We start from the raw sequence: 25,670 nt of genomic DNA, 5'->3' as shown, positions 1-25,670 counted from the left end.
GGCTCTGCATCAATAAATATAGATAGACTTTCCAATAAAGGGAACAAGACAGAAATACAAGCACACACTGAGTTGCCTGGAATACTGAAAACCCTCTCAACCTGCGAAGCATGGCAACAACAAGAGTATCAGAGTATATGGAGGAAGCAATTCATGATGGCCTTCCTCAGCTATCCTAAGTACATAGGTCTAGTGTTACTTCCTTGACCTTCCTGCAATGGCAAATAATCTACACGTTCGATTTTACGCAGCCAGCATTGCAGTGGCGTAGCGTGGGTTGTCAGCACCCGGGGCAAGGCAAGTAATTTGCGCCCCCTAACCCGTGGATTTGCGCCCCCTAACCCTAACCCCCAGATGTTGCGCCCGGTGCGGCCGGCCCCCCCTGCACCCCCCACGCTACGCCACTGCAGCATTGTTTCCAAACCCTCTAGATTCAGAGAACCTATTCTTCTGCAATGTTTTCCCACAAGACATCACTTTCTTTTCCTTTCCTTCACAGTAAGAGGACTGCTAACATGGTGGCAATTGTTCCAAACTGCTGCTAACATATTCACTGAGAGGAGATGGTGTTAAATAGTCTGTAACATCCCATTTTACTTGCACATCTGCATTAACCTTTAAGGCTGCTATTAAAAGAGTGCCAAATCTCCTCTGTGCTAAATAAAAACAGCGATGTGTAGGTTAAACACATTGCTTCATCCTCCCAGCCTGCGATCTGGAGGTGTTTTATTCAGCAGCATCTGCATTCCCCCCCCCCCCATTTAACAAGCAGCCCTCACTTTGAAACTCACACATACTTTTCTCAGGCTTGCTATGTGCATCAAAGTGCAAAAGAAGAGGAAGCAAATCCACGGCCTGTCACTTTTGCCTCGGGTTCAAGTTTGAATTGTGTTTGTTAATTCACTCTCGGAACAAAGGCCAGCTTGGTTGGTGCAGAATGGGATATAAGAACTGCCACCTGTCTTGATGGATTTGATGGAAAGGCAGGGCTGTAATGAGAATGGAAGAGAATCGGGAAAATACAGTACTCTGTCACTCTGAACTAGAATGGTGTCATAGCATGGCTGAGGATTTAAGTGCACTTTAACACTGATAAGAGAGGCAACTTTTCGTTTCTCCAGCAACCATAAGTCAAGCCTCTTCCACACAAGAATTCTCTTTCATTTTTATCAGAATTTAGATGTCACGTGGATAAATTATAGACATTCTTACAAAAAGCATGCTGTGAACACCTTAACCAGGTGTCAGTCAGCAATGATGATGATGAAAATGGAAGTCGCTCCACATCTAACACCCATACCGTGATTGGCAACTGTCACTGAGGGATGAAGGATGGAATCTCAGCACAGGGAACTCTTGCACTCACAAATGCTTACTGATGGACATGATACCTGACAGACATGGAAACCTTTCCACTAGTCAGGCTTTTTATGCCACTGCCAAATCAACAGAAACCTACTGAGAAAAAATTGTCAGCAGGACCGGTGGGTGGCAAAACACTGAAGCTATCTGTCTGCAATTTGCTAGGATTAATCCCCTCATAAGGACCAGCTCCTGCCAACCAAGCAGTTCAAAAGCACATCAAAGTGCAAGTAGATAAATAGGTACTGCTCCGGCGGGAAGGTAAACGGCTGCTGTGGTTCGCCAGAAGCGGCTTAGTCATGCTGGCCACATGACCCGGGGGGGAAAAACTGTCTGCAGACAAATGTCAGCTCCCTCAGCCAGTAAAGCGAGATGAGCGCCGCAACCCCAGAGTCATTCGTGACTGGACTTAACTGTCAGGGGTCCTTTACCTTTAGGAGCTAAAAATTGTCTCCAAAGCTCATGCCCATGTGTAATAAAAAAAACAACCTAAAAAGTTACTGTTGGGCAACTCAGTTACATCCATGTTAATTTTAAAATATTTTAAACTGTAAAGTGTGAAAATCTCTGGTGCTACCTGTCTGCAATTTGGCATAACTAATCTCCTATTGGGGGCTACAGAGTCTCCAATTTCATGCCCCTATGTAAAAAAAAAAATACGCAATGGCTATTTTTATTTTATTTATTTATATTTTAAAGGCTAGCATGTAAACCCTTGGAACGACTTATATGCAGTTTGACAGGGTTAATCCCCCATGCAGAGTCTATCATGTCCTAATATGAACAAACAAGAAAGTTATGGCCATTTCGGTTTCCAAATGCAAGTCAACAGGATTCCTGAATATTTGTGTTTTTTAGATAGCAATTTGGATCCCCACTGCCTACACTGACTGGTAGCCCCCTCTCTGGGGTTCCAGTCAAGGATCTTCCCCAGCCCTTCTTGTAAGGATTCGAACCAGGGACCTTCTGCAGGCAAACAACATGCTCTGCTCCTGAGCTACATGCCTTCCCCCAAAGGCTGTTGAACATATTACATACATGATGGAAAATCAGGTGCTAAGGATGGAGGTTGAAGGATAAAGAGGTGGTACTTCCAGAAGGAACTGGGAGCAACTCATCATGCTACAGCAGATCAATAGGAGCCCAAGAAACAAAGACTAGCAGCAACTCCCTCAGTACACAGATTTTGTTAGGTCCATTAGAGCAAATGAGCTGCCGCCCCACCAACCTCAGCCTGTCTTCACCTTCACTTTCTTACTTGCAACTAGTGCAGGACATGACAGTGCCTGTTGGGTCCCTCCTGCTTAGTCTCAGTGTTGCTCTTGTACAACTAAACAGGGAGGAGGATGGGGACAGAACTAGAATTAGTTGTTTATGCCTATTATTGGCTCTGGCGCCTTTTGCCCTACCAGTCCCAATGGACACCAGCTGCCACTAAATCAGACCTATGACGTCTCCTTGCGGAGATGGACTCTGGTAATATGACACCCTGAGCAAAGCCAACATTTGGCACCCCCCAAAATCAATCTTCTCCGTTATGGATCTTCTCAATTTTGCACCCTCTTAGCTCAGCGCCCTAGGCGGGGGAACTGCCCACACTGCTCTAATCCTTCCCCACACATTACATATAGAATTCAGAATCAGAACTATGCAGCAAAGTCTCAGAAATGTGGACCCTGCGACAGATGGAATGCCATTAACTTTTAAGTTTAAAATACCTTCTCAGTTTCAGTTACCTGCGTGATATAAATTACATCAAACAGTAAGAGAAGGCTTTGCTGATTACTGCATTCATGAAGGTTAAACAGTTGAAATCCCTGACATTCTCAAGCCCAGGAGAGACATTCTTGCAGGGGGGACTGAAAAAGTTATTTACTTTAATAATAAAAAACAACAACCATCCCTTCTGAGTTCCTTATGCAATGAGCCTATGAATATTAATGTTTTCTTATTTTCTCACCTTTGCGATGTGGTAATGAAATACCTCCAGGTTGCAAGTGATGCAAATTAATTACTTGTGTTTGATTAGCTAGTTCCAAAGAAAGATGGGGGGAGGGGGAGAGAAAAAAGGAGGAGTGTGAAACCAATATAGTTCAAATACTTTTCAAAAAATAAAAACACCCATAGTTGAATTAACATGTAAGAAAATTAGGCAACGACCTATGAATATGAAAAGATGCCAAAGTTTTCAGAGCAAACTACAAGTGCCATGTGGAATGAATCATATAATTACAGAGTTGGAAAGGACCCCAAGGGTCATCTAGTCCAACCCCCTGCAATGTAGGAATCTCAACTAAAGCATCCATGACAGGTGGCTATCCAACCTCTGCTTAAAAACCTCTAAAGAAGGAAAGTCCACCACCTCCCAAAGGAGTCTGTTCCACTGTCAAACAGCTCTTACTGTCAGAAAGTTCTTCCTGGTGTTTAGTCAGAATTTCCTTTCTTTTAACTTGAAGCCATTGGTTTGAGTCCTGCCCTCCATATCAGGAGAAAACAAGCTTGCTCCATCTTCCATGTGACAGCCCTTGATATTTGAAGATGGCCATCTCCTCTTATTATCCTCTTTTCTAGGGTCAACCGTTCCTCATAAGGCTTGGTTTCCAGAACCTTGATCATATTGGTTGCCCTCCACTGCACACAATCCAGCTTGTCAATATCCTTCTTAAATTGTGGTGCCTAGAACTGGACACAGTATTCTAGGTGTAGTCTGACCAAGACAGAATACAGTAGTACTATTACTTCCCTTAACTTGGATACTATACAGCCTAGAACAGCATTAGCTTTTTTTGCTGCTGCATCACACTGTTCACTCATGTTAAGCTTGTGGTCTACTAAGACACCTAGATCCTTTCACATGTACCGTGATACCTCTACTTATGGACACGATCTGTTCTGGGGTGCCATTTGCACCCCAAAAAGTCTGTAAGTAGAGAGTCGCTCATGCAAAGTGTGCAGAACACTCCTGTGCGTGGCGAAACCCGGAAGTATACACTTCTGGGTTTGCTGCATTCACAACCCACAAATCTGCAACATGAACCCAACGCAACTAGAGGTATGACTGTACTACTGGTAAGCCAGGTATCCCCCATCTTATATGTGCACAGCTGGCTTTTCCTGCCTAAGTATAGAACCTTCCATTTACACAGAAATTCATTTTGTTAGTTTGGGCCCAGTACTCCAATCTGTTTAAGGTCATCTTGAATCCATTCAGTTTGCCTATTTAGAAGATATGTGTTCCCTCTCCTTATGTCAATCAAGCATGGAAATGACTGCGAAACCCTCTAAACATGAAGAACGTGCCAAATGTAAGCAAATATATCCCTTCTCCAGCCAAATCAGCAGCCCGCTCTTTGCTTAACACTCTTTCTTGTTAGCTCTTTGGAAGCTTTCCATTCATTGCCAAGGCACAGGAGTGCAAATAAATGGAAATACAGGTCTATTCCCTCTCTAGACCAGCTCATTCCCACTGAATAGCATCTGGATGGGGTATTGCGCCACGACCAGTGGAACGGGGTAGAACACAAAAAATAGTTTCCTTTTTGCTGGGGATATTTTCAGTCATCTGTGAAATCCTAATCTTCCAAGTGCTTCATTAAACAGTTCTAAAGCATTAGCAACTTACTAACTTTGCCACACTTAATAAGCACACATTCTGAAACTGGGACTAATTACACAAATAAAAGCCCAGTAATGTAAGGAACAAAATCCGCATAGTCAACCAACCATAAGATAATGAAGAATAATTTTCCTGGAACCACAGACATCACTAAAGGAAAAGGATGCTTTAAATTAAGAGCTTAAGAAGTTGCCATTGTGTTATCTAGTTCATTATTTCCTGCACTAGCAATGGTCTTCCAAGGTTTTAGACAGGACCCCTTTCCCAGTCCTACCTAGTGACCGCCTGCATCCACAACGTATTTGCCACCATTGAGTTACAGAGTTCCCCAAGTTTACTTCCTCTAAAGGATGAACAGTATCAATTTATACATTGATGGGTTGGGTTTCGCCATTGGTTTGCCCTGTGAATCTGGCAGGCTACTGAAGTGCAGTTAGGACAGTACTGGATGTGAAGGTCCCTGTTTCCGGACTTAGACATGAAAACACAATGGTCAACCTTGAGCCAGTCAGAATGTCTTGGCCTAATCTACCTCAAGGGATTGTTGCGGGAATAAAATGAGCTAACAATAAGTATGCCATCCCAGGTAGCTTCGAGGAGAGATGGCGTGCTAATGTATAAATGAATAATGGGCATAGAAGCTTATACTGTTCATCCAGCATCAACATGTGACCTGCATAAGATCGGGGCCCCCTCCCAAAAAACCAGTTTTGTTCTGGGTGAGATTGCAGCACCCAAAATGGCTGCCGTCCTCTCACATGAAAAAAATATGAGATGTCCCGCTTTTTCCAGGATAGTTGAGGGGTATGCACTATATGCAGAGATGCAGCATTATCCTATATAAGTGCTAGCTAGCTAGCTATTTAATTAATTATTTATTTATTTATTTATTTCATAAAATTTATACATCTGATTGTAAAAAAACCCAAAAAACACCTCAAAGTGGTTTACAAAAATATATATAATCCAGGGCTACTGCTCTAGTGGGAAGCCTATGTAACCTTGCTGGGGTAGGGCAGTATGAGAAATAAAAAGGAGAGCTCATGGCCTGTATGGAAAAACAACACTTGGAACCAGCCTCTAATTGCAGAAATGAATTGCTGATGGGCAATTGTGATTTATTTTTCACAGTTTAGCAGAAGAATCAGGCTCTGTGCTAATTAGGCTCCTGAACAAGTGAAAGAAACGTAAGATTCTACATGTGAACAAGAATTACATTTTCTTTTTTTCTCTCTCTCTCTCACCCCTGCCTAGAATATTAAATCGAAGAGATTATTTCATTGATATTTTGTACCCCCATTCTCCTCCTCCTCCCGCCCCACCCTTGTCAAAACTCACCATGCTGCTATAAATGAATTCATTAATTTTTAATCTCAAACACTTTCAATTAATTCAGGATGTGAAAGGTTAGATTTGAAATAAGGTGTAACACAAAGGGGATGTCAGGCACCCTGATGGGAGCCAGATTGGCTCTGATCTTACGCATTCTGAGAGAGATGTTGTTGTTCAGTTTTAGATGAAGGGGCTCATTATCTCCAAGATAATTGCCCAGATGCCATATCAGTGAGGTCACACTAAACAAGGCTGTGGTTTCTGAACCAGTCTTTAGCTAATCAACAGTTAACAGTGGCAGCAGTGACTTTAGGAAAATGTCTCTGATTCACGAAACCAAGATCTCTGCCCTACCAAGCCAAGAATAACCATTTCTTTGCTCTCCTTTTGCTTCTCAAGGTTTGAAAACAGATCACAGGCAGGTGGATTCAGACACCTCTTGGGGTGGGCACTAATTTCCACAAACAACCTGAAGTCAGATGAAGTGGTTTTATGAGCTTAGATGACGTATTTGAAGCTTTTTTGTGGAACGAATGCACCAAGATTAGCATGTCTATGCCCTACAATACCTGGAAAAACATGTCAAACTTTTGCTAGGCCACACACTGGGGATGTCAGGGAAGAGGGAAGACTGTGGGACAGGGGTGCCAATGTGAATAAAATGTTGTGGGGTCCCAGCCCCCTCAAATATTTTATTGTGAGGGCCAAAGCCCCCACACTGCGAGGATATGGCTTCTATGCTGTGGGATGTCCTATGCCATAAAAGCCATCCAAAGAAATAGGCAAATCCATGTACAAGCTGTGCCTCTCTTTATATACTGCTTCCTGCACTTCCAGTTACTGTTAATGGGAGAAATAACACAGGGGTAAGAGAGTGGGAAGATCTCCAGTCAACTTGTCCAAAGTGGAGTAGCCCACTGAAATGCACACAGCACTCATATGTCTACTTTATCACAATTACGTTTGAACTGAGGCTGCCAGGCTTTTCATAATGAAACCTTGTGGGCATTCACAGAACTGTTCCAGTATTTCTGCTCGGTTTTCCCCCTGCTCTTTGCAAGGTGTTGCTAGTTCCTGAAAAGACTTGAGGCACAGACCTATGACAGAAATTTGCATAACATTTGCACACACTAATTTACATATAGAGACGCCAATTTAGGCTGACCCACAGAGGGAAAAAGAACGCTATAAACAAAGTTTTTCTAAGTTTTACAGAAGGGTGTAGAGAAGGGGTAGGCAACCTAAGGCCCATGGGCCATAAGCAGCCCACGGGGGTCGTTTAACCGGCTCACGAGCCACTCCCAAACTAAGCTGCGTGCTGCACTAAAGCAGCACAGCGCAGCACAGCGTGGGGACTCACTTCTGCTGCGCTAGAAATTGGAAATCGCATCTGCGCAGACGCCGGAAATTGCAGGTGTGCGTGTGAAATCCGGGCCACAGAAAGATCTCTGCTGGAGCGAACCGGCCCAGGTGAGGTAAACCTTGCCGACCCCTGGTGTAGAGGCCAGGAGACCTGAGGCTTAATGAAAGTTTCCCTGGGCCACCACCAACCCTTTGGCTCTTTGTTTTTTGGGCAGCATAATATTTATTTAGGTGAGGATTAATTTCTAGCAACAGTCCCAATGTGGAATACAATGTTAACAACCCAGTGAAGTACACAATATCACTATCAATCAAGTCAGTCTATAAAAATATCAATAAAAACAATAACAAACATAAAAACCAACATATCTATTTTCCTATGTTTCTGGATCAATATAAGCATATTGATAGAGAATTCATCATGGCTAATCAGGGCCTGTGATGGATTTGGTAAAAGTCTTGGGTCCGCTGTTATGCAAAGAGTTAATCTTTCAATGGTCATTTACACTTATAGTATCTGTATGATCTTAAATTTATTGCTTCATCTGGATTTCCAAGCATTGGTGGTAATCCAGAGAATTTAGAGCAGGGGCGTGTTAATATATTTTCATTTGCTTGAATCTTATCTTGCTTTGTTCCATTTTAATAGAGATCTGCATCTGCTTTTTCATTTGCTCCTACCTCCACTCAGATTTGGGCTTGAGTACTACATTTCAATATATTCACCGTCAAATATATGGCTTTCTGCCTCTTGGAGCTGCTATCCCATATGCACCCAGTATATTCAACAGGGCTCCCTTCTGAGTAGACATGGATAGGATTGCACTGTAAATAACTTACAGATAAGATTTGGCAGGGACAGTAACCCAATGCCTTTCTACCTTTGCAGATTCAGTGATGGAAATATTAAGAAACTAAGACCCTGTGGGCAGCAGTATACTTCCCTCTTCCTGTCAAGCTTCGAGAAAAAGCCAAATTTGAGGAAGAAGCCTGAAGTAAAATAACTGCAGAGAAATGCTCTCCTCTCCATCCTGACTCTACAGAAAGGAACAGGCAAGTCCTTTCATTTTGAAGGCCAAAGCTGAACTCTGGTGAATGTCAGTTCAAATTAAACCCTGGGGCTGCAAGCCACAATGGATGGACCCACAATGTTCCCTATGATATATAGAGCTCTTCTGCAATATAAAAATTGGGAGATGATAAAAAGGCAATTGCAAAATCTCATCTCACATTGCAATTCATACTGACACAACAGGCCTATTTGCTACTTCCGAATCATTTGCGCCAAGTACTTTCTCTCAAGATCGTTATACCCAACAAATATCAATTTCAGCTAGTTGATCTAGTTAACTTTAATCTGGCAAGTGGTCAGCACCAACTTGCTCCACAAAGAAAATTATCAAGATCATAGATTGCAATCCATAAGCCACTCAACGCTGAATATAGGGAGTTAGTACTTTGGGGTGTATCAAGGGTTCAAAATTAAGAGATTTATAAATGCTTTTGTTCCAGATCCTTGGGGGGGGGGGATTACTTCTCTTGAGATGGCAGCCGAAAGAAACTTACTAGCAGGGCCAGCCTGTCTATGAGGCAGGGTGAAGTTGCCACTTGGGCAGCGGAAGCCCCAAGACAGTGCCCCTGTAGGCGCCCTGCCCTCCCTGCTGCCTCTATTGCAGGCACCACGCAGGATTTTGGCAAGATCTCACTGGTACCCGCTGCCACAGCTTCACAACCCAAGGAAAGGAGGTAGCAGCAATGGGGTAGTGGCAGGGCAAGATGGCATGTTCCCGTTTTGCCTCAGGCTGTGAAATGGGATGTGCTGCATCTGCTTACTATGGAGAAAGCCTCAATGAAGCAGTGGAACACTAACAGAATTGTGCTTCATGCATGGGTGGGGCCATAGCTTAGCAGTTGGAGCATCTGCCGGGCATTCAGAAGGTCCCAGGTTCAATCCAGTTAGGGCTGAGACGGAGCCTGAAATCCTGGTGAGCTGGTGCCAGTCAAAACTGAGCTGGATGAATCAAGGGTCGGACTGAGTATAAGCTAGCTTCCTAATCATGGATTCCTGCAATATTCTCTTTTAGACCACCTTTTCTGCAAGGAATTTTGTACATGCTTTGAAACCCAAGACTCCTGCCACTTGCAGGTTTTTGAATTGCAGCACACTTTTTTGCGGGGTAAGGATGATGCTGAAAATGCCACCACCGCCTGCTGGTTCAGTATTGTGGAACATTTTGCTTGTTTCTTGGAAGAGAAAGAGAGAGACCCCTGCTAACAGTTTGCATCTTTGGGTTAGCTGTGAGTACAGGCAACGAGCGAGCTTTTCATTGGCACATCTAGTCATTCAGAGAAAGTAGAGTTGGCACCCCAGGTTACTGTCATGGCTTTGACTATGCTACTATTCTTGTTGTTGATGCTGTTCATTAACATAGATGCTGCTGTTCAGGCATATCTCAGGGGTTAGGACCTATCCAGCTATCCTGATATCCAAGGGGACAGCTTTCCAGATATCCAAACTGGGGTCCCAGGTTGTTCTGGCTAGAACTCAATATATAACACTGAACTTAGCTCTGGGTGTTTATCCAAAGGGAGACACAAAATTATTGGTGCATTTCAGCCTCCAAATTTTCCCCAGCCCAGATGTTATGTCACCCCACATAAACCCCACGGTTTAAAGTGCCCTGACATGTATCAAAACAGCAATACTGCATGAAGTCTATCCCAGTACCCAAGACCAGGCTTCTTCAATCTCAGCCCTCCAGATGTTTTGAGACTACAATTCCCATCATCCCTGACCACTGGTCCTGCCAGCTAGGGATCATGGGAGTTGTAGGCCAAAAACATCTGGAGGGCCGAGGTTAAGGAAGCCTGCCCAAGACAAAGCACTTACGAGAAAATAAATTAATAAATTCTGTGGCAGGAAGTCTAGACGAAGCGGGGGGGGTGCCACTAGGGGCGCATTGGAAGATGGCCAACAATAACATCTCTCCGACCCACAAGAGGTAATTAAGAGGCTGTGATGGGAGTAACCACCCCCGAACTCGAGGGGGTGGGGGCACTAGGCAGAAAGCCCTTGTGTGGATCTCGGCTCTCCTGGACGCTGTCTCTGATTCGTGCCTCTAGCTGCAGCAACTTCAAAAGAAACAATTAGGAGGAAGCTAATGCACATATTTCAAGGAAGAATGGGGAGTAAAGACTGCTAATTGAAGAGATCTCTGATAAAGAAGATGGGTTGGCTAAACAGGAATATATCATGAGAAGACACACCAAGGCTCGGTATGTCGGCAACGGGACTAGATGCGGGGGGGACTTTCCTTACATTTTTTTATGTGATTAACCAAGAATCCCCCCCCCCAGTCAGAAATGCCACTTAAATGACCTAAGCTGATGATTTAAGACTGTGTGGAGATAATTTTCTAACCAAAAGCATGTTTTAAGGAGATCGTGGAAAGTATAAGAGCTTTGGGATGACGCAGTAAAAAACAGCGTCGCCATTTTGGCAAGTTCTGTCAAAAGACTTATGTCTGGGAGGAGGAATGGATCTGCTTTCATATTGTGGGCAAGCCTCTTCAGAGGACTAAAAGAAGGCGACAGATTTGCGAAGATTAATGATGGAAAGAGTGCTTTTATTTATGGAAGTGATGATATATGGAAACCATCTCGATATGGTGATTGGATGAACGGAAAAATTCACACAGGATTATAACTGGTGTTTACTTGCTTAAGGAGATTACCAGAAGAGATCACAAAGAAAAAAGAAAAATACTATGAATAAGATGAGACGTGGGAACAGCAAGATAGGACTGGATAGAAATATGAACATTATTTGGACAGATTTGTGGATATTAACGCAGCAGTAAGAAGATGATTGGAATCCCCTTCGGAACTTGAAATATGGGTACCCCCAACAAAAAATTTAAAATTCGGCTTTGTAATTCAGAATTTATGTGATGTGATTTGATTGGTCGGTTAATAAAAAAATTTTAAAAAAAAAAAATTTAAAAATTTAAAAAAGGAAGTCTACAAGAAGCAATGTATACCTCTTGGAATTGCAGCCTGCAAATTCCATCACACACACACATCCAGAAAGGCACAGAGGTGTTCACATAAAAAGCCATTCATATGTAAAGGAGAGTGGGATCACACCTAGTGACCACCCCCTCACCCATCCATGAATTCAGCATTCAGGAGAAGGGGCTGTTTGCACATTCTGACACAGCATAAAAAACAAAATGAGGACTAGCATAAATTCTAATTTCAATATGCAGAATCGGTACATTTTTTCATCTGCTCCAACAACCTCATGTCACTATAGAATCTGCCCAGAAATTGCAAACTTAAAGGAAAAGGCTTCATTAGGATCCCAAATAAGGGAATGTATTTTCTGGAAAAAGAACCCACCACGATAGTATCCATTCATTGTGCAGTAACCTGTCCTGCACAAATTTAAAAATTTAAAAATAAAAAAGTTGCTTGTTCTTTGAGTTTGACATGTAGCAGAAAAAGCATCCTATATTATATTATTGATGGGCTGAATTGTGGTGGCCTATGGCTCTGAGCAATAAAGATTCAGTTCAGTAATTATAGATCAAAACCACGCTCCTCCAGAGTGTAAAACGAAAGACTATATAGGGCACTATCTAAGGCTTAGTGTTTGTGTACACTTGAATATAAGCGTCCAGGAAGCAAAATGTTCAGCTCCAAGACAGATCAGGGTAAGACAGACTGGGGAACAGGGGGGCTGAATCCAGAAGATCATCTATTCTGCAAACCCACAGCAACATACTTTGAATGAGGCATCCCCCTAAGAGGAACTGTCAAATGACATTATGGTGGACCTACTATAAAGAAGTTTTCATAGCAAACAGATAGCTGCTTTTGAAGACAGTATAGCAAGGTTATACATACCAAAAGCATTTGCAACAATTAATTCACCATTGTGTAGCATAGTCCAGCAAAGCCATACCACTTGGTTTGTTGAATTCATAGGGTCGTTGCAAGTATCATGCCATGCAACAAAAGGAGAGGTTAAGATCTCCTTAGATCTATTGAATCGTGTCGATTTTATAGAATGGTCTCCATGTCTACCTGGATTCATAGAGCATAACCAAGTTCTGTTGAATTTGCCAAGCAAAATTAACTAATAAGGAATATAATTAATTGCCTATCTTTCCATTAAGTTCATTATCTGCCATGTAGCACAAGCATGGCTTTCTGTTGAGAAAAGACAGCTTTAAAAATAGTATTTGCATTTTTACCATAACGCTCAGAATGTTTTAAACATTGAAGCAGCCTCCTCTGGAATAAAAAATGGCATTTGGGTTTTAAAAATGAGAATGTAATATCAAAGTGAGTCAAGCTTCAGGCTTTCCATGTTTTAATGTTATTATGTATGACATTATGCCACTATAATCTAATATTCTGTTATGGTGTCACAGCACAGAAGAATCACAGTAAAGTGATTACAGATCACCAGGGACGTGAGATGTAAAAGGCTTGCGCAGCACGAATAGCAAGAACATATATAATCATTTCTCTTTCCCTATACATCAGATATTTGCTTGCAATGGGGGATAAGAGGTTCAAATGGAACAATGTTGCATGCCATTGACAGCTGTTAGAAATCAATCCTGTATACTACGGCATTGCCTTTTTTCAGAACACTAATACGATATAGGACCATTTGGCTAGAACTGGACAGGAGATGAATCGTGTACTCATTTGCTTCTTAACCTTGTCTCCTGCTTTGACTTGTGGCTGTGACTTGTTCTTTGGTCCCGTTTAGTTGTCTGATCCCATGGCTGGTGGTTCCCCAGCTCCTGGTTCACCTCAGATGGTTTCCCTTGCTTGTCAATACTCAAGATAAAGGGGACAAACTGTTCAAATAAGGTGTACAGGGGCAACAGAGCAGGTAACATGTGCTGAACTGGACAGAACCAGGTGGGGTCAGAAGTCTGCGCAGAGGTCTCAGAAAGATCCCCACATTCTTCTTTTCTGAGGTAGGTGGCTGGGTGCCTTTAGCTCCATACAAATAGCAGTTCTGGTTAGTCATCAACGACTTAAATGTTACAACCTATGCAAATATATCATGCTCACGTTAGATCACACAAGATACCATTTAGGCATAACATTTTTAGAAAAACAAGAGAAAGGAAATATACTACAATATGCCATCGCTGTTCCAACAATTGAAATTCATTTAAAAAAGAGGTAGGAAACCTCAGGTGCAGGCGCCAAATGCGGCCTTCCCTCTGGCCCTCCAAGCTCTCCTCTGGCCACACCCCTCATCAGACTAGCTCTGTGCCTACCTTGGATATATTTGTATGGCTGGAATGTGAGCATACTTATCATCTCAACAGTTGGTTCTAGAGGTTGGAAGGGAGAAGGTTAACAGAATATCAAGTCAGGAAGTACACTGGGAGTGAAAAGGCGAAAGCACCAGAAACCTCTGCTTGCATAAACATCCTTGAAAGCAGGACTGTGTGTGACTGTCCCAATAGCATCACAAATGTGCAATAGAAAAGGTTTCTGGAGGAGCCTCTGATGTCATAGCACCTTGCTTTTTGAATTGACTAGATTTTGGATGCATCTTTAAGAAACTCCTTACCCCTTTCAAAACAAAATAAGAATATAGTTACATTTTTGCCAGCTAACAGCCTATTAAGAACGCCACTGTATCACACCACCCAAGTTTTTACATCTCCTTGTGTAAGTCTGTGGGCAGATCCATACCATACATGAAAAGCACATTTAAAGCACACTCTTCTCCCAAAGAATCCACAGAACTCTCGTTTCACTCTCACAGAGCTACAATTCCCAGCCCCCTTAAGGAACTACAGTTCCCAGGAGACGCCATGTGTTTTAAATATGAACTGAAGGTGTTTTCAATGTATGGTGTGGATCTGCTGTGTGTGCGTACACATGGCTGTGCACGCACAAGCAGTGGTGAAAGTCACCTCAGTCATTCTTCACTAAATCTAATCTGACCCCAATGCCATAGGAAGCTTCTGCCAAGGAATAAAGGGGGAAATAGGGGGTGGGAAGGCCTGTAAGGCCACTCCATTAAAACATCCCCATTGTCATCTTACTTTCCTCACAGATGGGACAGAGGAGAAAGTTCCTGTCTTGTGGGTGGAGTGAACAGAAGGCTACACAGTCCACATCACAGACTGTGCCACTCCCAGCCAGCCTGGAGCCAAGGAAAATAAGACTACCAGCTGGCACTAGCCCCTCATGCCTTAAAAGCCATCCCCACTAGCATGTTGAGAGGGCGTTCTTTAACATTAGAGGGAACGCTTCCAGAATGTATTTCTATTTAGGCTAATAGGCTGCAAGATTGCAGTACACAGCCCTGCTGTATTAGGGAGATCTATTTATAAATACCATTTGGGAGTGTATTCCATGTGCTTAGAAAAGCAGACGCAATCGCCGATTCGCTGAGATAGGACTGAGCACACTCTACTGGCCAATGGTAAACACTACAGTTTCTTTCAACGTTGTCATTAGAACACTTCAAAAACAGTGTAAATGTAAAACCTATCATCTTTTTTAAAAAAGAAAAAGAAAAAGAAAGGTTGTTTTTCTATGATTCTACCTGGAAGACACTATGGGGATGAAGACAGGAGGAAAATACAGATTTAGAGCTGCTCCAGCTGCCTACTCTGCACATGAAACCACCATATCAGGTTACATGGGGCTGTATCCCGGCTCACTTGGCTCACCAAACCCCTGCCATTCCCCCTAGTTTAAACTCCTATGCAAACACTAAGCTCATTTCTCAACTCCTCAACTCTGTTTCAGAAGCCAACTTCTCTTTTATACTGCAGTTCTGCTTTGCCATTTTTTAAAATTGCCACTTACCCCTCTCAGTGTCTCTCAATTCCCTCTTTACTCAAACCTCTGCCATTGTTAAAAAACCACCACTTTCTCCCTCACAGTGTCCCTGCCTTCACTCTCCCAGGCCACAGCCGCTGCCGTTGTGCAACCTGCCATCACGTTTGCTCTCCTACCCAGCCCTGACTTCATGCAAATCCAGGATTGTGATGTGGCTCTACAAATCCTCCAATATGGACTGCGTGATGACATTATTTCATTTTTATTGTATAGATAGTTGTTAGATGGATAGGAAAGACAGTGACCAGATATAAAATCAGATGGAAGTGATGAAGCATAGAAAGCTGCACAGTAGAGACGCTATTCTTACACTGTACATGATATTGTTGCTTAGTTTCAAGCCAAATCCCAGAATGGCTGGCAAAGAATGACTGGACATTTCCAACAAGAATATATGTGCAATTTTCTAGAGAAGAGACTGCACACCTCACGCTAATAGACACAGGAACCCTGGGAGTAGAAAGAAGTAAAGTAGTCCCTTCTCTGGCCTTGGTTTAAGGATCCAGGTAAGAGGTAACTGTGGCCGATCCCACAACTCTAGAATGTATTCCTATATGAAGCACATGGTTTCAAGCGCCTCTTGGTGACATTTATGCTCCACATTTTTAACTGTACCCTCAGAATTTATGCCTTTAAAAATGGTGTGTTAAGAGTCCTTAAGACTTTGTATTCCTGTCTCTTCGTACTCTTAGGAGGCATGGTGATTAAATCAAAACACCACTCATGCCCTTGAAATCATGTCCAATAAACAAGATGATTAAAAGTGTACCTGCATGAATACAAATCAGTGGATTGAGTCATATTTTCAGCTGCCTGCCAACCCACAGCTGACCTATCTGTTGTATACTTGCTGATAGCTGCAGATTTCATACCACTAAGTTGGGCTACACAGTTTTTGTCGACAAAGTTTCCGTGTTGCAGTCTGCAGAGAGCTTGGACTGGTGTGCGTGTTGAGCCCCTCACACCTTCAGTCTGCTCATGATTCCAGAGGTACAATGGGATTCTCTGTCCTTTCTCCTTGTCCCTGCTGGGATGGTGCAGAAGCAACAGATGGCACAGAAAGAGCTAAAAGAAACCAACCAGATTATGATTTAGCTCCTGTCTGATAGCATTTCTGGGTGATCTCCCCCACCCTGCTGGTTCAACAAATGAATTACTTTCTTTCTCTATTTGGTTTAGTCCCCATCTCTCTCTTCCGTCCCTCCCCAACACACACAGAATCAAGCCAAAACCTTATTAGGCACGGATATTCTGAAGCAAAGCAGCAGTTCCGAAAAATTCAAGACTGGCATAAATCCATAGCCCACAGCAGCTCTTTGCTTAAGACACATTGCCATCTAGCCACAGTACAATGTAATCTACAGCCCACACACCATAAAGAAGGGCTTTAAAACATTTTTTAAAAATGCCCTGCCACTCTGAACAATAACAAAGCGTTGATTCTGTGCTTTTCTGTTAAAATGGGCAAGAAGAAACTCAGCAGAAGAGGGAAGAAAATAAAGGGATGCATTAGTGGAAGATGGAGGGGGGGGAAGTATGCCGTATTTCACACACACACACACCCCCAATATTGCCTTTTTGAATTGAACATTTCCATGTCCTAGGAATAAATGATGTTCCCTTATATTAAGTAAAAACCATTGGTTCATCTAGCCCAGAACTGTCAGCAGGTCTCCAAAGGTCTCAGAGGGGTTGTGTCCAATGTTAGTCCTACTCAGAGTAAACCTATTGAAATAGACATGCCTAATTTATGTACACTGTTGTGTGGGTCAGTCTTGTCTCCCATGTTCTTGAACAGCTGCATAAAACTGCTGTGTGACATCATCCCAGGGAGGAATAGACGAGCCTAAACAGATGCCTGAGATTAGTGGTGGAATTGGATGAGGACAAGTGAATATGTGCTTATGTGTTCAACTTGTTTTGGATGGGATCGCACTCTCCATGAAGACTGTTAAGCCTGAGAGCAGGGACTTGTCACACTGCTCGGAGAGGCCTTTTCAGGCAGAGTGGAGTAAAAATGCAAGACACTGTTATTTGGAAGAAAAAGCAATGGAGCTCCAATCTAGATCATGCAATACACTGATATGTGGCCTATGCTGGTTTCCAGCCAAAGATCCCCTTTCCTGATTGCAAACTGAGTTTTTGGGTAGAGCAGTGCAGTGGTACCTCTTGTTAAGAACTTAATTCATTCTGGAGGTCTATTCTCAACCTGAAACTGTTCTTAACCTAAGCACTTTAGCTAATGGGGCCTCCTGCTGCCGCTGCGCCACTGCTGCACGATTTCTGTTCTCATCCTGAAGCAAAGTTCTTAACCCAAGATAATATTTCTGGGTTAGCGGAGTCTGTAACCTGAAGCGTATGTAACCTAAAGCATATGTAACCAGAGGTACCCCTGTAGCTGCAATAGAGTTGGATAAAGTGAATCTCACTCCAAAGCTTGTCACCCCCTCAGAAAGAAAAAAGAGGAACAAAATGACAGGAAGGCCACATGAGCATTTCTTCAAAACCATAAAACATTATACACATCATCACTTTGCAAAGGCTTCAGGTAGCGGATAGGTTGGAAGGTTGGAAGTATAGCCTGTAAGTTTCCCCTACAGTAAATAGCATTTGCCTTTATTATTTCTTGGCAGGAAGAAATAGCCTTTACTAGTAGATAAGAAGTACACTGCATTCTGCTGGTCAGCTTTCTTGCTCTAAAACATGCAAGCACTCAACCAGCAGATCCTGTTTCAAAGTTTTCAGTATTTTTCTCACTGTTTTACTGTCTGTGAACCTGGGGTCAGGGACCTGCTTTCTTGCTTCTTTCTGCACTACTATTGTAGTGATAAATTTCCTCTGCATTACTACTGAAACTCATTAGTGTCTTAGGAAGTCACTGCTCTGACAGTAAGCATGTGCCTCTGCTGCTGATTTAGCTGACATCTTAAAAATGAGTTTACATGAAGCAAGTATTGCTGTTCTACTCTATTTTCTTCAGAGATGGCACTATCGACACATGAACCCTCATGGTTCAGTAGTTTCACAATGCATTAATTTTCTTCACTAGATGACTAACAAGAGAAAGTTGACTTTGTCAACTTGATTTTTCATTGGATAATGCATTGGGTTCTCTGACACCCCACCTTATGAGGACAACAAGAACAAGCTGCTGAATGTCCAAAGGAAAAGCTCAAAGAACTCAGGCATTTCACATCTCATCTATTCTTAAGAATGTGGGTAGAGTGTTGGAGTTTGGTGGACTGGACACAGGAAACAGGATAAAATATTTATTCTGCGAAGCTCAGGGCTAATTACGTAGTAATCGGGTTCATACATGGCTAGGCTAATATCACAGCTGGATTTACTGCAGTAAACTAAAAAAAATTTCAGGGTAAATGAACATTCCTAAACAATCAGGGAACACTGTTGGGTTGAATAAACGTTCAGGCATTGCACATGTTACATACATAGAACATACGCATCAGAGAGAGAGAGCACAGAACATCACAACCAGAGATAACTACCTAAGATAGATAGCGGTGTCTTACGCAGGGATTATATAGAGTGCACTTAACATTCTTCTAGTCTGTGGTAATAAACATGGGAAGTTTATAGTTAGATTAGGGGGTCATGACATCAGCTAAGCTTAGGGATCTTTCCGTGCCAGGGACGGGCACGGAAGGCACAGATTGAGGCACTTTTCACTTACGCAGTGTCTCTGAGATATACCAGGGAACAGGGAGACACAGACCATATCAAGGGGGGGGAAAGCATCCCGTTTCAGGCATACACAGGGATCCAGAAAACTCACTCTACAGAACACATACTTGGAATCCACAGCCAATCAGGGTTTCCCCAGCAGTTGCTCCCAAGAGAATTGTCTTTGTTTGTCCCCAGAGCTGAAGTTCTTTAACCCTCACCTGTAGTTACCACCACCATACCAGGAACGGAAATGTAATGGAAGAAAGATACATGTGCTCCATTTCTGCTGACCATAAAACTTTTTACATTGTGGGGCAGACAACAGTTCTATCCTTGTCTGAAGCTTGTCTACATACTGTTGTTGTTGTTTAGTCGTTCAGTCGTGTCCGACTCTTCGTGACCCCATGGACCAGAGCACGCCAGGCAATCCTGTCTTCCACTGCCACCCGCAGTTTGGACAGACTCATGTTTGTAGCTTCGAGAACACTGTCTAACCATCTCGCCTTCTGTCGTCCCCTTCTCCTTGTGCCCTCCATCTTTCCCAACATCAGGGTCTTTTCCAGTGAGTCTTCTCTTCTCATGAGGTGGCCAAAGTATTGGAGCCTCAGCTTCACGATCTGTCCTTCCAATGAGCACTCTGGGCTGATTTCCTTAAGAATGGATGCATTTGATCTTCTTGCAGTCCATGGGACTCTCAAGAGTTTCCTCCAGCACCATAATTCAAAAGCGTCAATTCTTCGGCGATCAGCCTTCTTTATGGTCCAGCTCTCACTTCCATACATCACTACTGGGAAAACCATAGCTTTTACTATACGGACCTTTGTTGGCAAGGTGATGTCTCTACTTTTTAAAATGCTGTCTAGGTTTGTCATTGCTTTCCTCCCAAGAAGCAGGCGTCTCTTAATTTCGTGGCTGCTGTCACCATCTGCAGTGATCATGGAGCCCAAGAAAGTAAAATCTCTCACTGCCTCCATTTCCTCCCCTTCTATTTGCCAGGAGGTGATGGGACCAGTGGCCATGATCTTCGTTTTTTTGATGTTGAGCTTCAGACCATGCTTTGCGCTCTCCTCTTTCACCCTCAATAAAAGGTTTTTTAATTCCTCCTCACTTTCTGCCATCAAGGTTGTGTCATCTGCATATCTGAGGTTGTTGATATTTCTTCCAGCAATCTTAATTCCGGCTAGGGATTCATCCAGCCCAGCCTTTCGCATGATGAATTCTGCATATAAGTTAAATAAGCAGGGAGACAAAATACAGCCTTGTCGTACTCCTTTCCCAATTTTGAACCAATCAGTTGTTCCATATCCAGTTCTAACTGTGGCTTCTTGTCCCACATAGAGATTTCTCAGGAGACAGATGAGGTGATCAGGCACTCCCATTTCTTTAAGAACTTGCCATAGTTTGCTGTGGTCGACACAGTCAAAGGCTTTTGCATAGTCAATGAAGCAGAAGTAGATGTCTTTCTGGAATTCTCTAGCTTTCTCCATAATCCAGCGCATGTTTGCAATTTGGTCTCTGGTTCCTCTGCCTCTTCTAAATCCAGCTTGCACTTCTGGGAGTTCTCGGTCCACATACTGCTTGAGCCTTCCTTGAAGAATCTGAAGCATAACCTTGCTAGCGTGTGAAATGAGTGCAATTGTGCGGTAGTTGGAGCATTCTTTAGCACTGCCCTTCTTTGGGATTGGGATGTAGACTGACCTTCTCCAATCCTCTGGCCACTGCTGAGTTTTCCAAACTTGCTGGCATATTGAGTGTAGCACCTTAACAGCATCATCGTTTAAAATTTTAAATAGTTCAGCTGGAATACCATCACTTCCACTGGCCTTGTTATTTGCAATGCTTTCTAAGGCCCATTTGACTTCACTCTCCAGGATGTCTGGCTCAAGGTCAGCAACCACACTACCTGGGGTGTACGAGGCATCCATATCTTTCTGGTATAATTCCTCTGTGTATTCTTGCCACCTCTTCTTGATGTCTTCTGCTTCTGTTAGGTCCTTACCACTTTTGTCCTTTATTATGGTAATCTTTGAACGAAATGTTCCTTTCATATCTCCAATTTTCTTGAACAGATCTCTGGTTCTTCCCATTCTGTTGTTTTCCTCTATTTCTTTGCATTGCTCATTTAAGAAGGCCTTCTTGTCTCTTCTTGCTATTTTTTGGAATTCTGCATTCAATTTCCTGTATCTTTCTCTATCTCCCTCGCATTTTGCTTGCCTTCTCTCCCCCGCTATTTGTAAGGCCTCATTGGACAGCCACTTTGCTTTCTTGCCTTTCCTTTTCATTGGGATGGTTTTCGTTGCTGCCTCCTGTATAATGTTTCGAGCCTCCATCCATAGTTCTTCAGGCACTCTGTCCAGCAATTCTAAATCCTTAAACCTGTTCCTCACTTCCACTGTGTATTCATAAGGGATTTGGTTTAGATTGTATCTTACCGGCCCAGTGGTTTTTCCTACTTTCTTCAGTTTAAGCTTGAATTTTGCTATAAGAAGCTGATGATCTGAGCCACAGTCAGCTCCAGGTCTTGTTTTTGCTGACTGTATAGAGCTTCTCCATCTTTGGCTGCAGAGAATATAATCAATCTGATTTTGATGCTGCCCATCTGGTGATGTCCATGTGTAGAGTCGTCTCTTGTGTTGTTGGAAAAGAGTGTTTGTGATGACCAGCTTGTTCTCTTGGCAGAACTCTATTAGCCTTTGCCCTGCTTCGTTTTGAATTCCAAGACCAAATTTGCCAGTTGTTCCTTTTATCTCTTGATTCCCTACTTTAGCATTCCAATCCCCTATAATGAGAAGAACATCCTTCTTTGGTGTCACTTCTATAAGGTGTTGTAAGTCTTCATAGAATTGGTCAATTTCAGTTTCTTCAGCACCAGTAGTTGGTGCATAAACTTGGATTATTGTTATGTTAAAAGGTCTGCCTTGGATTCGTATCGAGATCATTCTATCATTTTTGAGATTGCATCCCAGTACAGCTTTCGCCACTCTTTTGTTGACTATGAGGGCCACTCCATTTCTTTTGCGTGTTTCTTGTCCACAGTAGTAGATATGATGGTCATCCGAACTGAATTCGCCCATTCCCGTCCATTTTAGTTCACTGATGCCCAGGATGTCAATATTTATTCTTGCCATCTCATTTTTGACCACATCCAACTTACCCAGGTTCATGGTTCTTACATTCCAGGTTCCTATGCAATATTTTTCTTTACAGCATTGGACTTTCCTTTCGCTTCCATGCATATCCGCAACTGAGCGTCCTTTCGGCTTTGGCCCAGCCGCTTCATCAGCTCTGGATCTACTTGTACTTGTCCTCTGCTCTTCCCCAGTAGCATGTTGGACGCCTTCCGACCTGAGGGGCTCATCTTCCAGCGTCATAACTTTTATATGCCTGTTGCCTTTATCCATGGAGTTTTCTTGGCAGGGATACTGGAGTGGCTTGCCGGTTCCTGCTCCAGGTGGATCACGTTTGGTCAAAACTCTCCACTATGACCTGTTCATCTTGGGTGCCCTGCTCGGCATAGTTCATAGCTTCTCTGAGTTCTTCAAGCCCCTTCGCCACGGCAAGGCAGTGATCCATGAAGGGGTGTCTACATACTAGGGATGGGAAATAAATTTGATTCAGTTCACATTTGAAGGTGAACCTCCCTAGATTTCCAAAGCAGTACACTTTAGCTTAGTCGATAGAGCATGAGGTTCTTAATCTCAGGGTCATGGGTTCGTGCCCCATATTCAGCAAAAATATACCTTAATTGCAAGAGTTTGGAGTAGATGATGCTTGGGATTCCTTCCAACTCTATAATTCTGGGAGTCTATGATTCCAAACACAACCTTCAAAATTTATACTTCTTTGAACTTTGCAGTCCAGAAATCCAGCCCACTAGTGCGTACAAAAAGGCATATCCTAGGATAAAGTGTGCATAACCATGCATACATTTGTAAGCATAACATACCCTGTGAGGGGTAGAGGAAACAAGGATTGGGCCCACCTTCCAGAGCCAGTTTCTTACACCTGCATTAGAGTATAACATATTTTAGATTATGATCTGGAATTGACTAGATCCTCCCCAATCCCTGTAATTAACTGTGTTGCTTTCAGCTGAGCTGCTGTACTTCCATTCAACACAACATTGCTAATTTGAATTTCCAAAAGGTACAGTAATATACAGTGGTACCTCAGGTTACATATGCTTCAGGTTTCAGACTCCATTAACCCAGAAATATTACCTCGGGTTAAGAACTTTGCTTCAGGATGAGAACAGAAATCGTGCTCCAGCGGCACGGGGGCAGCAGGAGGCCCCATTAGCTAAAGTGGTGCTTCAGGTTAAGAACAGTTTCAGGTTAAGAACGGACCTCCGGAACGAATTAAGTACGTAACCCGATGTCCCACTGTACATCACTTATACCATTTTTTTACACCATTCTCCTATGCATGTTTACTCAGACATACATCCTACAGTGTATTATGCAGCTGATTCCCAGGTAAGTGTATACAGTGGTACCTCGAGTTAAGAACTTAATTCGTTCTGGAGGTCCGCTCTTAACTTGAAACTGTTCTTAACCTGAGGTACCACTTTAGCTAATGGGGCCTCCCACTGCCACTGCTGCGTGATTTCCGCTCTCATCCTGAAGCAAAGTTCTTAACCAGAGATACTATTTCTGGGTTAACGGAGTCTGTAACCTGAAGCGTCTATAACCTGAAGCGTCTGTAACCCGAGGTATCACTGTATAATATTTCAGCCTTACTGCACCTATTTCTAGTTTGGTAGCTGATTGACTGACCTCTTTTACTCTCCCACAATGAGCATTCAAGCAAAGCCTGCAGTAGCTGCAAATGGCCACATTAGGGAGACAGCCGACCACCAAGAACAGACAAGAAAGAAAAAGGCAGAAATCAATACACACTTCATAGAGGTGGAAGCTTCTCTGCTTTCATTCGTTTTAGATAAGGTTAAGCCACAATAAACTCAATACCAATGCACACTGTTGGTAAAAAGGTAAAAGCATTGCCAGCACACAAAAGTCACATTTTCCCTTTCTACTGCAAAAAAGTTCAAAAGCTTGTTTTGCCTTTGGAAACCTTTCATGATGCTTTTATAGTGCACTTTAGAAAAATGTTATTTCCCAAGGGGTAGGGATTTGTTTTGGGCCAAAAAATGAATGGGGTAAATAAATTAACACACTAGCAAACATTGTTGCAGATTGGCAATCATTTCCCCACAATTTTTAATTAAACTAACAACAACAAAATGTCTCTACTAGAGGTATGCATTAATGGCAAGCAACAGACAGTCCCTGGGTACACACTAATTCCCTGGGTGCTACCATATGTCAATTCCAGAAGGAAAACAGCATAATGGAACCACTGTATCATTGGCAATATGATTTGACACCAGAAGAAAATGTCTGTGGCCCTGTGTCAGGGGTGTGGAACCTGAAGCCCTGCAGGTGTTGCTGGACAATACCTTCTGCCATTCCCAATAATTTATCATGCTGTCTGGGAAGGGCCACAGGCCCCATCTTTCCCCTAAGCCTTTTATTTCCCTTATCAAAGTAAAGACTATCATACAGCCTATTCAGTGCCCTTTCCTTGGCCTAGTTCACAGCACCTACACCACCCCTATCTCAGCCATCTTTTGACAGCATTGGCCATGTTGGCAGAGTCTGGGGCAACTGAGCTTCGTACGATCACAGATTTTCGCATTCAATTTATCATGCACAAAGATTTAGCATGCACATTCAATTTAGCATGCACTCTTGATAGGAAGTCTGAAGGCTGCTTCTTACATGATGTTTTGTGCTCTGTTGCCACTCACAAGTACAAAAATACAGGAATATGGTATTTTTGAAACACCTACATGTATAAATCACTCCTTTATCAAAATGCATGTGAGCTTTGTGTGGGAAAGGTCTAGCTACTGTTAATCAAAATAACATAAAATACAACATAGAGATTGTCCACATGCTTACAAACTAAAGTAATTTAAAATGAAAGGGGAACAGAAATAACACTAGCATGGCCTTTATATCCAATGGTATGTGCACACATAATGTCATCCAAATGTAGAACTGGAAATTGTAATTGTTCTGGGATGTAAATAAATGTCACAAATAATTCTATATTAACACTGTAGTACTTAACTACAAACACAAGAGGTCTCCTTAAGTATGTATTTCAGATGCTGCTTTATCTCGTTAACATACCCACACCCAATATATATTCTGCAGGGGGGGGGGGAATTAATAGTGCACAGCATACCATCTGGTAAAATCTTAGAATTACGTAAGAACTTGCTGAAGACTAGGGGTGGGTGGAAATTTAGTTCAGTTTGCATTTTACGATGAACCTACCTAATTTACCTTTCAAGAAAAAATATGTGAACCCAAATACAGCTGTCCTTTGAAATTCACACTACTCCAGATTTTGC

General features: G+C 42.7%; 2 long non-coding RNA genes across 4 annotated transcripts in view; both read right to left on the bottom strand.

Annotated features, from left to right (window-relative positions):
• LOC310685418 overlaps window positions 1-25,670 on the bottom strand; it is a 205,200-nt gene that overhangs the window by 174,324 nt on the left and 5,206 nt on the right. The window lies entirely within an intron of this gene.
• Window positions 803-25,648, bottom strand: LOC310685461. The gene is made up of 5 exons (XR_014515293.1): window positions 25,603-25,648; window positions 24,025-24,070; window positions 23,196-23,254; window positions 3,323-3,391; window positions 803-989 (listed from the first exon to the last, which is right to left on the bottom strand). It is a non-coding gene; the product is annotated as an uncharacterized lncRNA (long non-coding RNA).

The sequence above is a fragment of the Podarcis tiliguerta genome (genome assembly GCF_965153285.1).
Source record: "Podarcis tiliguerta genome assembly, chromosome: 9".
NCBI classification, from domain to species: domain Eukaryota; kingdom Metazoa; phylum Chordata; class Lepidosauria; order Squamata; family Lacertidae; genus Podarcis; species Podarcis tiliguerta.
This window is presented reverse-complemented; position numbering and strand designations above follow the sequence as displayed.